The sequence below is a fragment of the Pteropus vampyrus genome, unplaced genomic scaffold (genome assembly GCF_000151845.1).
Source record: "Pteropus vampyrus isolate Shadow unplaced genomic scaffold, Pvam_2.0 Scaffold138, whole genome shotgun sequence".
NCBI lineage: Eukaryota > Metazoa > Chordata > Mammalia > Chiroptera > Pteropodidae > Pteropus > Pteropus vampyrus.
This window is the reverse complement of record NW_011888919.1, coordinates 403,551-413,264: the sequence shown is the minus strand read 5'-3', so window position 1 is coordinate 413,264 and position 9,714 is coordinate 403,551. Positions and strand designations below refer to the sequence as shown.

General features: G+C 44.3%; 1 pseudogene; it reads right to left on the bottom strand.

Annotated features, from left to right (window-relative positions):
* Window positions 1-6,151: 6,151 nt before the first annotated feature.
* Window positions 6,152-6,273, bottom strand: LOC111744658 (annotated as a pseudogene).
* Window positions 6,274-9,714: the final 3,441 nt, after the last annotated feature.

Here is a 9,714-nt window from a genome sequence, read left to right as displayed (position 1 = left end):
CACTGTTATGTTTTATATTCTCCAGGAAAGAGTGAGTCCGCGAAAGCCTAGGCCCCCACCCTCGACTCCAGTGAAAACAGAAACTCAGGCCCTTGTGTGTCCTCAGGCCAGGTGTGCTGGCTAGCTTCCAGATCCTGTAAGTAGTAAACCTGTGTCTGTCTTATCAACGTTTCTTGATGGCTGTCTCTGAAGGGTGTCTTGCAATCCTAATAAGAACCCTGAGGGCCAGTCCACTGACAACACTGGTTATTGATAGGCTGAGACCCACAGGAAACAGGAAGAATTAATATAGTTAAAAATGTGAATTCTTTCAACATTTAATATATAAATGAAATGCAAACATTGCCATTTTTAAATGTCAAAGAAAACATCAAAATATCAGTGTTAAGAAAAATAATATAAACAGAGCCCCTTTAAAATGGAGCTGAAGCTACCGTGACAGAAAAACTGCCTTGTACCTCTTGTGCCTCAAGACTTTAAGATGTAAAAACAGGGCAAAATAACCTTGGACTGGGCCTAAAGCAACATTATGCCTAGCCTCCCATCACCCTAAAAAGAACTGGAAAGATAACAAGAAAGCAGATATTATGACTTCTGGACTGAAATTAAAAACATTTTTTAAATTAATCCTTTTTTTTTTTAATAAGTTTCAGCTGTATGCTTTAACAGTAAGGCATATATTTATTTACGTTGTGTGTTCACCTCCCATACTTAGATTTCTTTCTGTCACCACATATTTGACCCACCTTTCCCTTGTCTACCTGTCCCCTCCCCTCTCCCTCCTCCCCTCTGGTAACTACCAGTCTATAGTCCATGTCCATGAGTCTCTGTTTGTTTGTCCTGTTCATTTGTTGCTTTTAGGTTTATATTCCGCATATAAGTGATGTCATGTGATTTTTCAGCTTTTTCTGTCTGGCTTATTTCGGTTTGCCTGATTATCTCAAGGTCCATCTATGTTGTTGCAAATGGCAGTATTTTATCTCTTCTATGGCTGAGTAATGTTCCATTGTATACATGTACCACAGCTTCTTTAGCCAATCATCTATCCTAGGGCACTTCGGTTGCTTCCATGTCCTGGCCACCGTGAATAATGCTGCTATGAACATCGGTGTGCAAATACCTTTTAGGATATGAGTTTTCAAGTCTTCGGGGTCAATATCCAGTAGAGGGATTGCTGGATCATATGGTAGATCGATTCTTAGGTTTTTGAGGACCCTCCATACTGTTTTTTCCATAGTGGCTGTACCGATTTGCCTGAACCAGTGTGTCCCGAATAGCTATTCTTATCGATCTCAAATAAACGCTTGTTGCCTCTCACTTTGAAAGGCCTTTCTATTTTTAGGTGACCATCAGTAACCATATGGTTCGATCTCTTCTAATGGAATTTTATTTTGGAATTCGACCGGATGATTATGACGTTTCTCTGGAGAGATAGATGTGTGAGAATGGTACTTACGGAAAAGAGAAATGAGCCTGACTGGACTTACGAGACATTAAAGCAACTATGAAGCTACGATAATCAAAATGGTAGGGTTCCAGCAAGGTCATGGACAAGAGGAGTGGCCACAAGAGGATTCCCAGCTACGTAGGGATTTAATATGTGATAAAGGTGGCATCTCGCTTCAGCGAGAAAATAAGAGTTTATTTAACAAACAGAGTCGACACAGCTGGTAAAATGGAATTGTGTCTCGATCCCACACCATGTTAAACTATGGGTTCCAGAAAGATCAAAGATGTACCTTTAAAAACCACAACAGTAAAACCTTATGAGAAAATACAGGCTCTGGCCGTCAAGACGGAGGAGCCAGAACTTAAAAAGGAAAGATAGGCATATTTGGCTACATTAAAACTAAAAAAAAAAAAAAAAAAAAAAAAAAAACAAAACCAAACAAACAAACAAAAAAAACAAACCTATAAGCAAATGACAAATGAGAGAAAACACTTGCGATACAGATGACATGTAAAGGTCTTACATATATAATGAGCTTTGGCAAATCAGTAAGACAAACACTCCCCTCCCAAAGAAACATGGATAAAGGATTTGGATACTTTTTAGAGCAGTAAGATGAACCAGCTCATACGTATATGAGAAGAAGCTCGGCCTCCTCAGGAAGCAGGGCTAAGCGTAGACAAATGACATGGAGGTTTTCTTTTACACCCAATAAATGGTGCAAGTTACGGAGGGGCACACACCTGCTGAAAGGTGGCATCTGTGGGAAAAGGCAGCTCATACACCACTGATGGCAGTGAGGACAGTTACGGCCTTTTTGACGGGGAATCTGGCAGCAGCTACTGCATTCAGAAATGGGTTTTATCCTTGACTCAGCAACCCCACTGCTGGGAACTCAGCCTGTAGACATCAAACGTCCAGAACGAGGTGAAGGCATAGATGGAAGGGCGCTCGCTGCAAGAAGCTGGGAATCAAAGATGAAACTTGCCTTTGGGTTGCGTCAGTGCAGCTCCACCCAATTTGTGAACTCCGGATGCGCCGCTCGGAAGACCAAGCTAGAAACCGCTCTGCTGGGCTCTGCCCAGGAGCCGCATGGGCACCACCTGGGAGTGTTTAAACATCCTGATCTTCAGACCACACCCCAGACCTGCCAAGTCAGAGTCCCCGGGGCTAGGGTGGCAGTGTTTCGTAAGCCCCGCCCCGCAGGTGATTCCAGGTGCAGCCAGAGTAGAAGCTACCGTCTTATAGGAAGATGCAGAAGTGTGAGCACAGCAAGCGCAGAGGAGAAGCAGCCTCCTGTGTTTCGCGTTATCAAGCTCTGCGCGGAGCGCTCTTCTGAGCGTTTGATCCTCGTGATGTGGACCTGTTATTAGTCCCGTTTTACAGATGGCAAAACGGAGTCACAGGATGGTTCAGGCGCTCGCCCACAGCCACAGGCTATTCAGCGGCAGACCTGGGATTCGAACCCAGGCCACCCGGCTCCAGAAACCGTGCTGCGTTAAACTCCTAAACTTTATACACACTTCTATGTAGTCAAGTACGTATTCATATATGTTCAAATATAGATTCACATATTCATATATGTAATATTCCTATATATGTAACACTCTTATGTATTTATTTCTATATCCCTAGTCTTCTTAAATACGTGATACTCCTATATATGTTTCTATATATAGTTTTATATATAATACTCACATATTTTACATAAAATATGCTTTACATAATATTTGTGCATATTACTATAATAGTTTTCCTATGTGTAATATTCCTATGACTATTCTTATAGGTGTGATATTCCTATGTATTCTTATATATAGTATTGCTACATATAATATTCTTAAATATACTTGTGTATTTCTTTATATGTTGTATTCCTATATATCACTCACAATTATATTCATTTATATACTATTCTCCATATATATCTATATATATTATTCCTATGCAAACATTACTATATATAATTCTATAAATACCACCTTCCTATATATGTTCATATATACATAGTATTTTTATATGCAATAATCCTATATATAGTATTCTTTTGTATTCCTATACATAATACTTCTATTTAGCTAATAGCCATACATATTATGTTTACGACCTTTTTCAACTACAAATGAACATTCCATATGGTTCAAACTCTGATTATACGAGCTAGAGGAAGACACCCCTTCACGCTGGTGTTTGGGGCCACGCAGGGAGAGAGAAGAGAAAGAGAAAATGAGGGGGAGGCCTGGAAGCTCTCTCAGCCCAAGGGAGGGGAATGCCGAGGCTGGGGGGCTCACCGGAAGGGCTCAGACCTGCCCAGTACCCCCTTGGACTACTAAGGGGCTCCCAGTTTTTCAGGAGGAGTGAATTGGAGGCTGGAACCAGGACTCTCTATATTGAATAATTATCTTCAGTAAATTGAAGAGTCCTCATTTAAACTTTCTTTAAATGAGAAGATCTTTCTTTAATTTCCCTTCTAGGCCCCTTGGCCCCAGTTCATTCATTCATTTGCTCATTCATTCATTCCATTGCTCTTTCCCCAGCACCTACTGTGGGCTAGACCCCTTCCAGGCACTGGGGAGGCAGAGCTGAACAGACTAAACTCCTGCTCTGGGGAACAGTGGATGGTGACGGGCAGTAATAAAATCAACCAGTAAAATATAAAGTGAGCTACAGGGGCCTAAGAGCTGGGCAGCCAGGGAGGAGGCAGGGAAGGCGGCCAGGGCTGGGGCTGGGGGAGGTGCCGTGTACAAAGACAAGGCTGGGCAGGAGGGAGCCCTTGAAGGACGAGCTGAAGGAGGAGGTAGGAGGGCAAGATATGATGCTCACTAGGGGAAGGGAGGTCCCAGCCGTGGAACAGCATCTGGGCCCACATCCCTCCCCTGCTCAAACCCTTTCTGGGGTTCCCAGGCCCAGTCCTGACTCTTCCCTCACCTTCTACTTCCCACTTTCGTAGGGTGTCCTACAAATTCCACTCAGTTCTGACACTGTCTACCTGGAGACAGCCTCAGATCTCACAGGTTCAAGGGTTCAGTCCCGCAAGACAGTCCCGCCTCAGACACCAGTCCCAAGTCCAGGCTGTCTCACCTGTGCTTCTGACAGATCAGCTATAAATCAGAGGTTCCCAGGACCCCTTCCTCAGTTCCCCGTATTCGAGGAGAGTGTGTCGGTTTTAACCATCCAAATACAGTTGATTTTCCTCTTTCCAGCAGTTCCGTTCTGTAACGTTTCCGCGAACTCCAAGTTAGCAAATACGGAACCACTGCTCCCCTGGAGAAGCACGGGGTTCGGTTCTTCCGCTCCCATTTTCACGCATGAACTCATCAACGTATGATTTGTTTTATTTGCGTTTCTGCGTCAAGACACTGTGGATAATACACACTGTCGATTCACTCACATTGGACTCCTGCCAACCGCTTGTGAGTCCTTCCTGCACGGAACTTATCTAACGCGTAAAAAAAAAAAGTCCGTATTTTCTGCATAGAGTTCATCACAGCCTTCTTGTCGCCCCAATAATTTTCGCTCAGGAAGTCCCGGACGGCACTCCAGCACTACCCTCGTGGGCCATTTTAAACAGCAAAACCACCATCGAAAAGCACAAAAATGTGAAAAATGTGGTACTTAAATGGACCGTGAAAGGCACACTTGTTTATAGCGTGTGAGCTGAGCCCAGAAGGCAGGGCGTCACCTTGTTTGACCCCAGGCTGGGAATGTGTGTATTGGGCAATACGAAAAAAAAAAAAAAATTATTTTTTGCAATTCAAATTTTTGCCACTCTGTACATGTCTGGGAATGACTGCTAACGTGCCAAGTATTGAGGAAAGGACCCTACACATTTTAAATATGAAATTCACAAATAATGAGGCTCGACTGTTCAAATCAAGACCGAAATACTGACATGGATACAAGACAGTCAAGAACACTCCCATAAAGGGGTCTTTCCTGTTGCTCTTTTATAGCCACCCCCACTTTTATCCCACCCCTCCCTAACCCCTGGCGACCACTAATCTGGTCTCCATTTCTAGAATTTTGTCCCGTCAAGCACGTCATACAAATGGAATCATACAGCATACGACTCTGTGGGATTCACTTAAAGTGTAAAATTTAATGGTTTTTAATACATCCACGGGGTTGGACAACCATCACAATCGACTTTAGAACATTCTAACCACCCCCAAAAGAAACCCCATACTCCTTAGCCATTACTCCCCAGTCGCCAACCTCATCCCTTTCAGCTGCTGGTAACCATTAATCTCTTTTGTCTTGATAGATTTGCCTATTCTGGGGATTTCATAGAAATAGAATTATAAATGTGTTGTCTTTTGTGTCCGGCTTCTTTTGCTCAGCATGTTGTTTTCAAGGTTCGCCCGTGTTGTAAAACTTCGTTCCTTTTCAGGGCTGAATAATAGTCCACTGTCTGGATGGACTACATTTTGTTGATCTGTTCATCCATTTGATGGATCAGGCTTGACTCTTAAGGTCTGAAACAAAGCAGAGATGTTGAAGAAGATCAAGCCATCTTTCTTTTTTTCATACTAAAATATTTTATTAATAATGGCATTTTGGCATTTTTAAAAATATGTACCAAAATTCACCGTGAGGTTTTTTCTCTCTCTTTTTTTTTTTTTTAGGCGAGGCAACCCTTGGTTGACCTCCCAGATTGCAAGGACCTTGTCAGTTTACAATTCCTTATTTTTTTATTTTTTACATCTATAGTACCTGGTCTTCCTCGGTGGTCTCCCATCCAAGTACTAACCAGGCCCGACCCTGCTTATTAGCTTCCGAGATCAGATGGGATCGGGCTTGTTCAGAGTGGCATGGCCATAGATCACTGTGAGTTTTACAGCTCAAAGAGGCGAGGATTTGAAATCTCAAAGACAAATGTTTAATAACTTTCATTAAGTGCAGGTGCTGTTCTAAGTAGTTGACTCATATAAAGTCATTTGAACCTCCCAACAGCCTAGTGAAGTAGGGACTCCTATTATCATCCCCATTTGACAGATGAGAAGGTCTGAGGCTCTCTCTTCTCCTGAGGCCATGCAGCCAGTGAGTGGGGAAGCTGGATGTGAACCCAAGCCATCCGGCTTCAGTGGCCTCACTGTTGGTCACAGATTGAATACATTCCACAGAGTGCACCAGCTTCCAGGAGGTCGTGGCGTTACCTCTAGAGGCTGACAAGTCTGTAATTTCATGATTCCAACGTCCAAAGATTTGGTGATTCTCAGGCTGCCTGAATACCAAGGGCTGTGTGGAGAGATGATGCTTGCTTAGAAATAAATGCAGGTGTGGGCAGTGGAGGGGGTATGAGGGCACAGGGTTAGCTGATAACAAAACACAACCCTGAAAACAACAAATGGAATGAGGATGCTCAATCTTTCAGCTCAGTTTTTTTTCACTGAGACTCTCCAGCAACTACAGGCAAGAGGATGGATAGAGACAGAGCTGCTTTCAGCCCAGATCTGCCACTTCCTGGCTCTGCGGCCCCAGCCAAGTGACTTGGCCTCTCTGAGCCTCAGGTCCCTCGCCTGTCCGGTGGGGGAAACAACCGTGACCTCATCTGAGAGTCTGCACATCCGGGGCTGAGTACGGAGCCTGACCTACAGCAAGAACTCAACGCCCGAGAGGCAGGTGAGTGACTTCACCTCTCTGTGCCTCGGTCCCCTCATCCCTAAGGTGGCATAGCCATAACACTTACCTTTCAGGGCTATTGAGAGGATTCGTGCCACGGCCCTGAGGCAGGGGTACAGCAAAGAGGCCAGTGTGGATGGAATGGAGTGAGCGAGGGAAGAAGGTGGGATGGGACCTTGGGGTCCTGCTGAGTGAGGCGGCAGACGGATTGAGGAGGGAAATGTCATCGTACACTTAATATAAAAAGATGCTGCTGCCATCTTGGGAACTTCTGTTGGGGGCAAGGGCGGAAGCAGCAAGGAGGCGACGGCAGGTGTCCACGTCGGGGATGATGGCAGCGGGACCAGGGTGGTAGCTGTGAGGGTGGGACTTTCGATACAATTTCAAGGTCAAGCAAACCGGATTTCCTGTTTCATGAAGAGACAGGAATCTCTTCCAAGTTTTCAGCCCAAGTGCCTAGAAAGGTGGTGGCTTTCATGCCGCTCAAAGCGTTTAGCACGTGGCCGCACACTGGAAGTGCCTGACCTGGGCTGGGTCGGTTACAGAGGACGATGTCGCCAGGTGCAGGATTGCATCACAGGGAAGGAAAGACAGGGTTGACGCTGATGAGGCTCAGGCAGATGTTGGGCACGGAGCCAGCCTTGTCTTTCACCTCTCGCTCTCCGGCTGAGATGGGCTGGGCTGGGTTGGCCTTTCTCCTCCCCAGGCCAGACAGAAATAATCTCACCCATCTCCACCTTGAATTCACTCTCAGCCAGGTTGTCGAGGCTCCAACAGCCTCCTGCCTGGCCTGCCATCTCTCCGGTCGCTGATAATAACTCACAGGCTACATCTCCGCTGCTTTGTGTATGATGTGTATGATTCTTTCCTCGTCTTCCACAACCTCTGAAGCTATTTCTCCTCCTTCTTTTGCTCATTTTCTCGTTCGGTTGTTTGTCTTTTTCTTATTGATATGTAGGAGTTTTTTATATATTGTGGCTAAGAATCGTTGTTAGCTACATGTGTCGTAAATACCTTCTCATAACTCGAGGCTCCTCTTTTCATTTTGTTTATGGTCTTTGTTGATGCCCAGAGGTTTTTCTTGCAATGCAGTCTTTCCTTTTATGGTTAGTATCTTTTGTATCCTAAGAAATCCTTCTCTAGGATACCATCATAACAGAAATAAGAAAGTTCTCGACATATTCCTTTGGAATCATTTTCGAGGTAAGAAAATTGTATGATCAATATGCCATCATTTGTGTTTAAACAGTAGGGGAGAGGGAGACTCTGTGTGTGTGTGTGTGTGTGTGTGTGTGTGTGTTCATATTGCTTTTCCATGCATAATATATCTCCGTAAAGATAACAAGAAATCGATTATACCAGTTGGTGGTTGGGGGGTAAAGATTGAGGGGAAAAAAGATTTTGCTTTTACTCTATCCACTTTGGTACCTGTTGAACTTTGAAAGGAATTACCTTTCAAACACTGAACTAAATTAAGATAATTTTTAATACAACCACCCTTCTTGACCCCAAAGTCATAAGACTATCCCCCAAAATGTATTTTCTCTGTGGTTTGTTTTGTACCGTTAGAGCTTTGATCCCTCTGAAAATGACTCTTGTGTATGGTGTGAGGTAGAGATCCCATCTCTCACCCACGTGGATAACCCGCAAACTTCCCCCCCAATCTCAAAGGCGACTTCTGTCTCCTGTCACACTTCCCTGGCCGCGTGGGTCCGTTTCCCAGCTCCCTGAACCTTTTTTGTTAATCCACTCATCTAATCTTTTATTTTTATTTAATTTTTTTTATTAAAAACTATTGAGGCTACATTAATAAAATCAAATAAGTTTCAAGCATACGATTCAACCACGTGTCATATATATCACATTGTGTGTTCGCCACCCAAAGTTAGATTTTTTTGCCGTCACCAAATATTTGACCCCTGTTACCCCTACCTACCCGCCCCCTCCCCGCTTCTAATCTACTGTCCGTGTCGATGAGTCTCTGTTTGTTTGTCATCTTTGTTTGTTGCTTTCAGTTTTATATCCCACATGAGTGAAATCATATGGTTTTCAACCTTTTCTGTCTGACTTATTTTGCTTAGCTTGATTATCTCGAGATCCATCCATGTTGTCGCGAATGGCGGTATTTCATCTTTTCTTGCTCAACTAATCTTATGCCAATATCATGATCTCTTGGTTGCTAAGGCTGAATAATAATGATCTTGATTTCTAGCTGGGCAAAGCCTCTCTCATATTCGTCCCCAAAATTATTATCTTGCTTTTTCTTGTGGCTTTGTTTTCCCACACGTATTAGTTTGTTAAGGCTGCCATAAGAAAGTCCCCAAACTGAGTGTTTAAATCAGGGGTCCCCAACCTCCAGGGCCACAGACTAATACCGGTCTACGGCCTGTTAGGAACCGGGCCGCACAGCAGGAGGTGAGCAGCGAGTGAGCAAAGCTTCGTCTGTATTTGCAGCCGCTCCCCAGCGCCAGCATCACTGCCTCGGCTCCACCTCAGGTCATCAGGCGTTAGATTCTCATGGGAGCACCTGTCCCTGGTGCCAAAAAGGTCAGAGACTGCTGATTTAAACAACAGAAACTTATGGTCTCAGTTCTGGAGACTGGAAGTCCAAGATCCTGGTGTCGCAATGGTGGTTCCTTCTG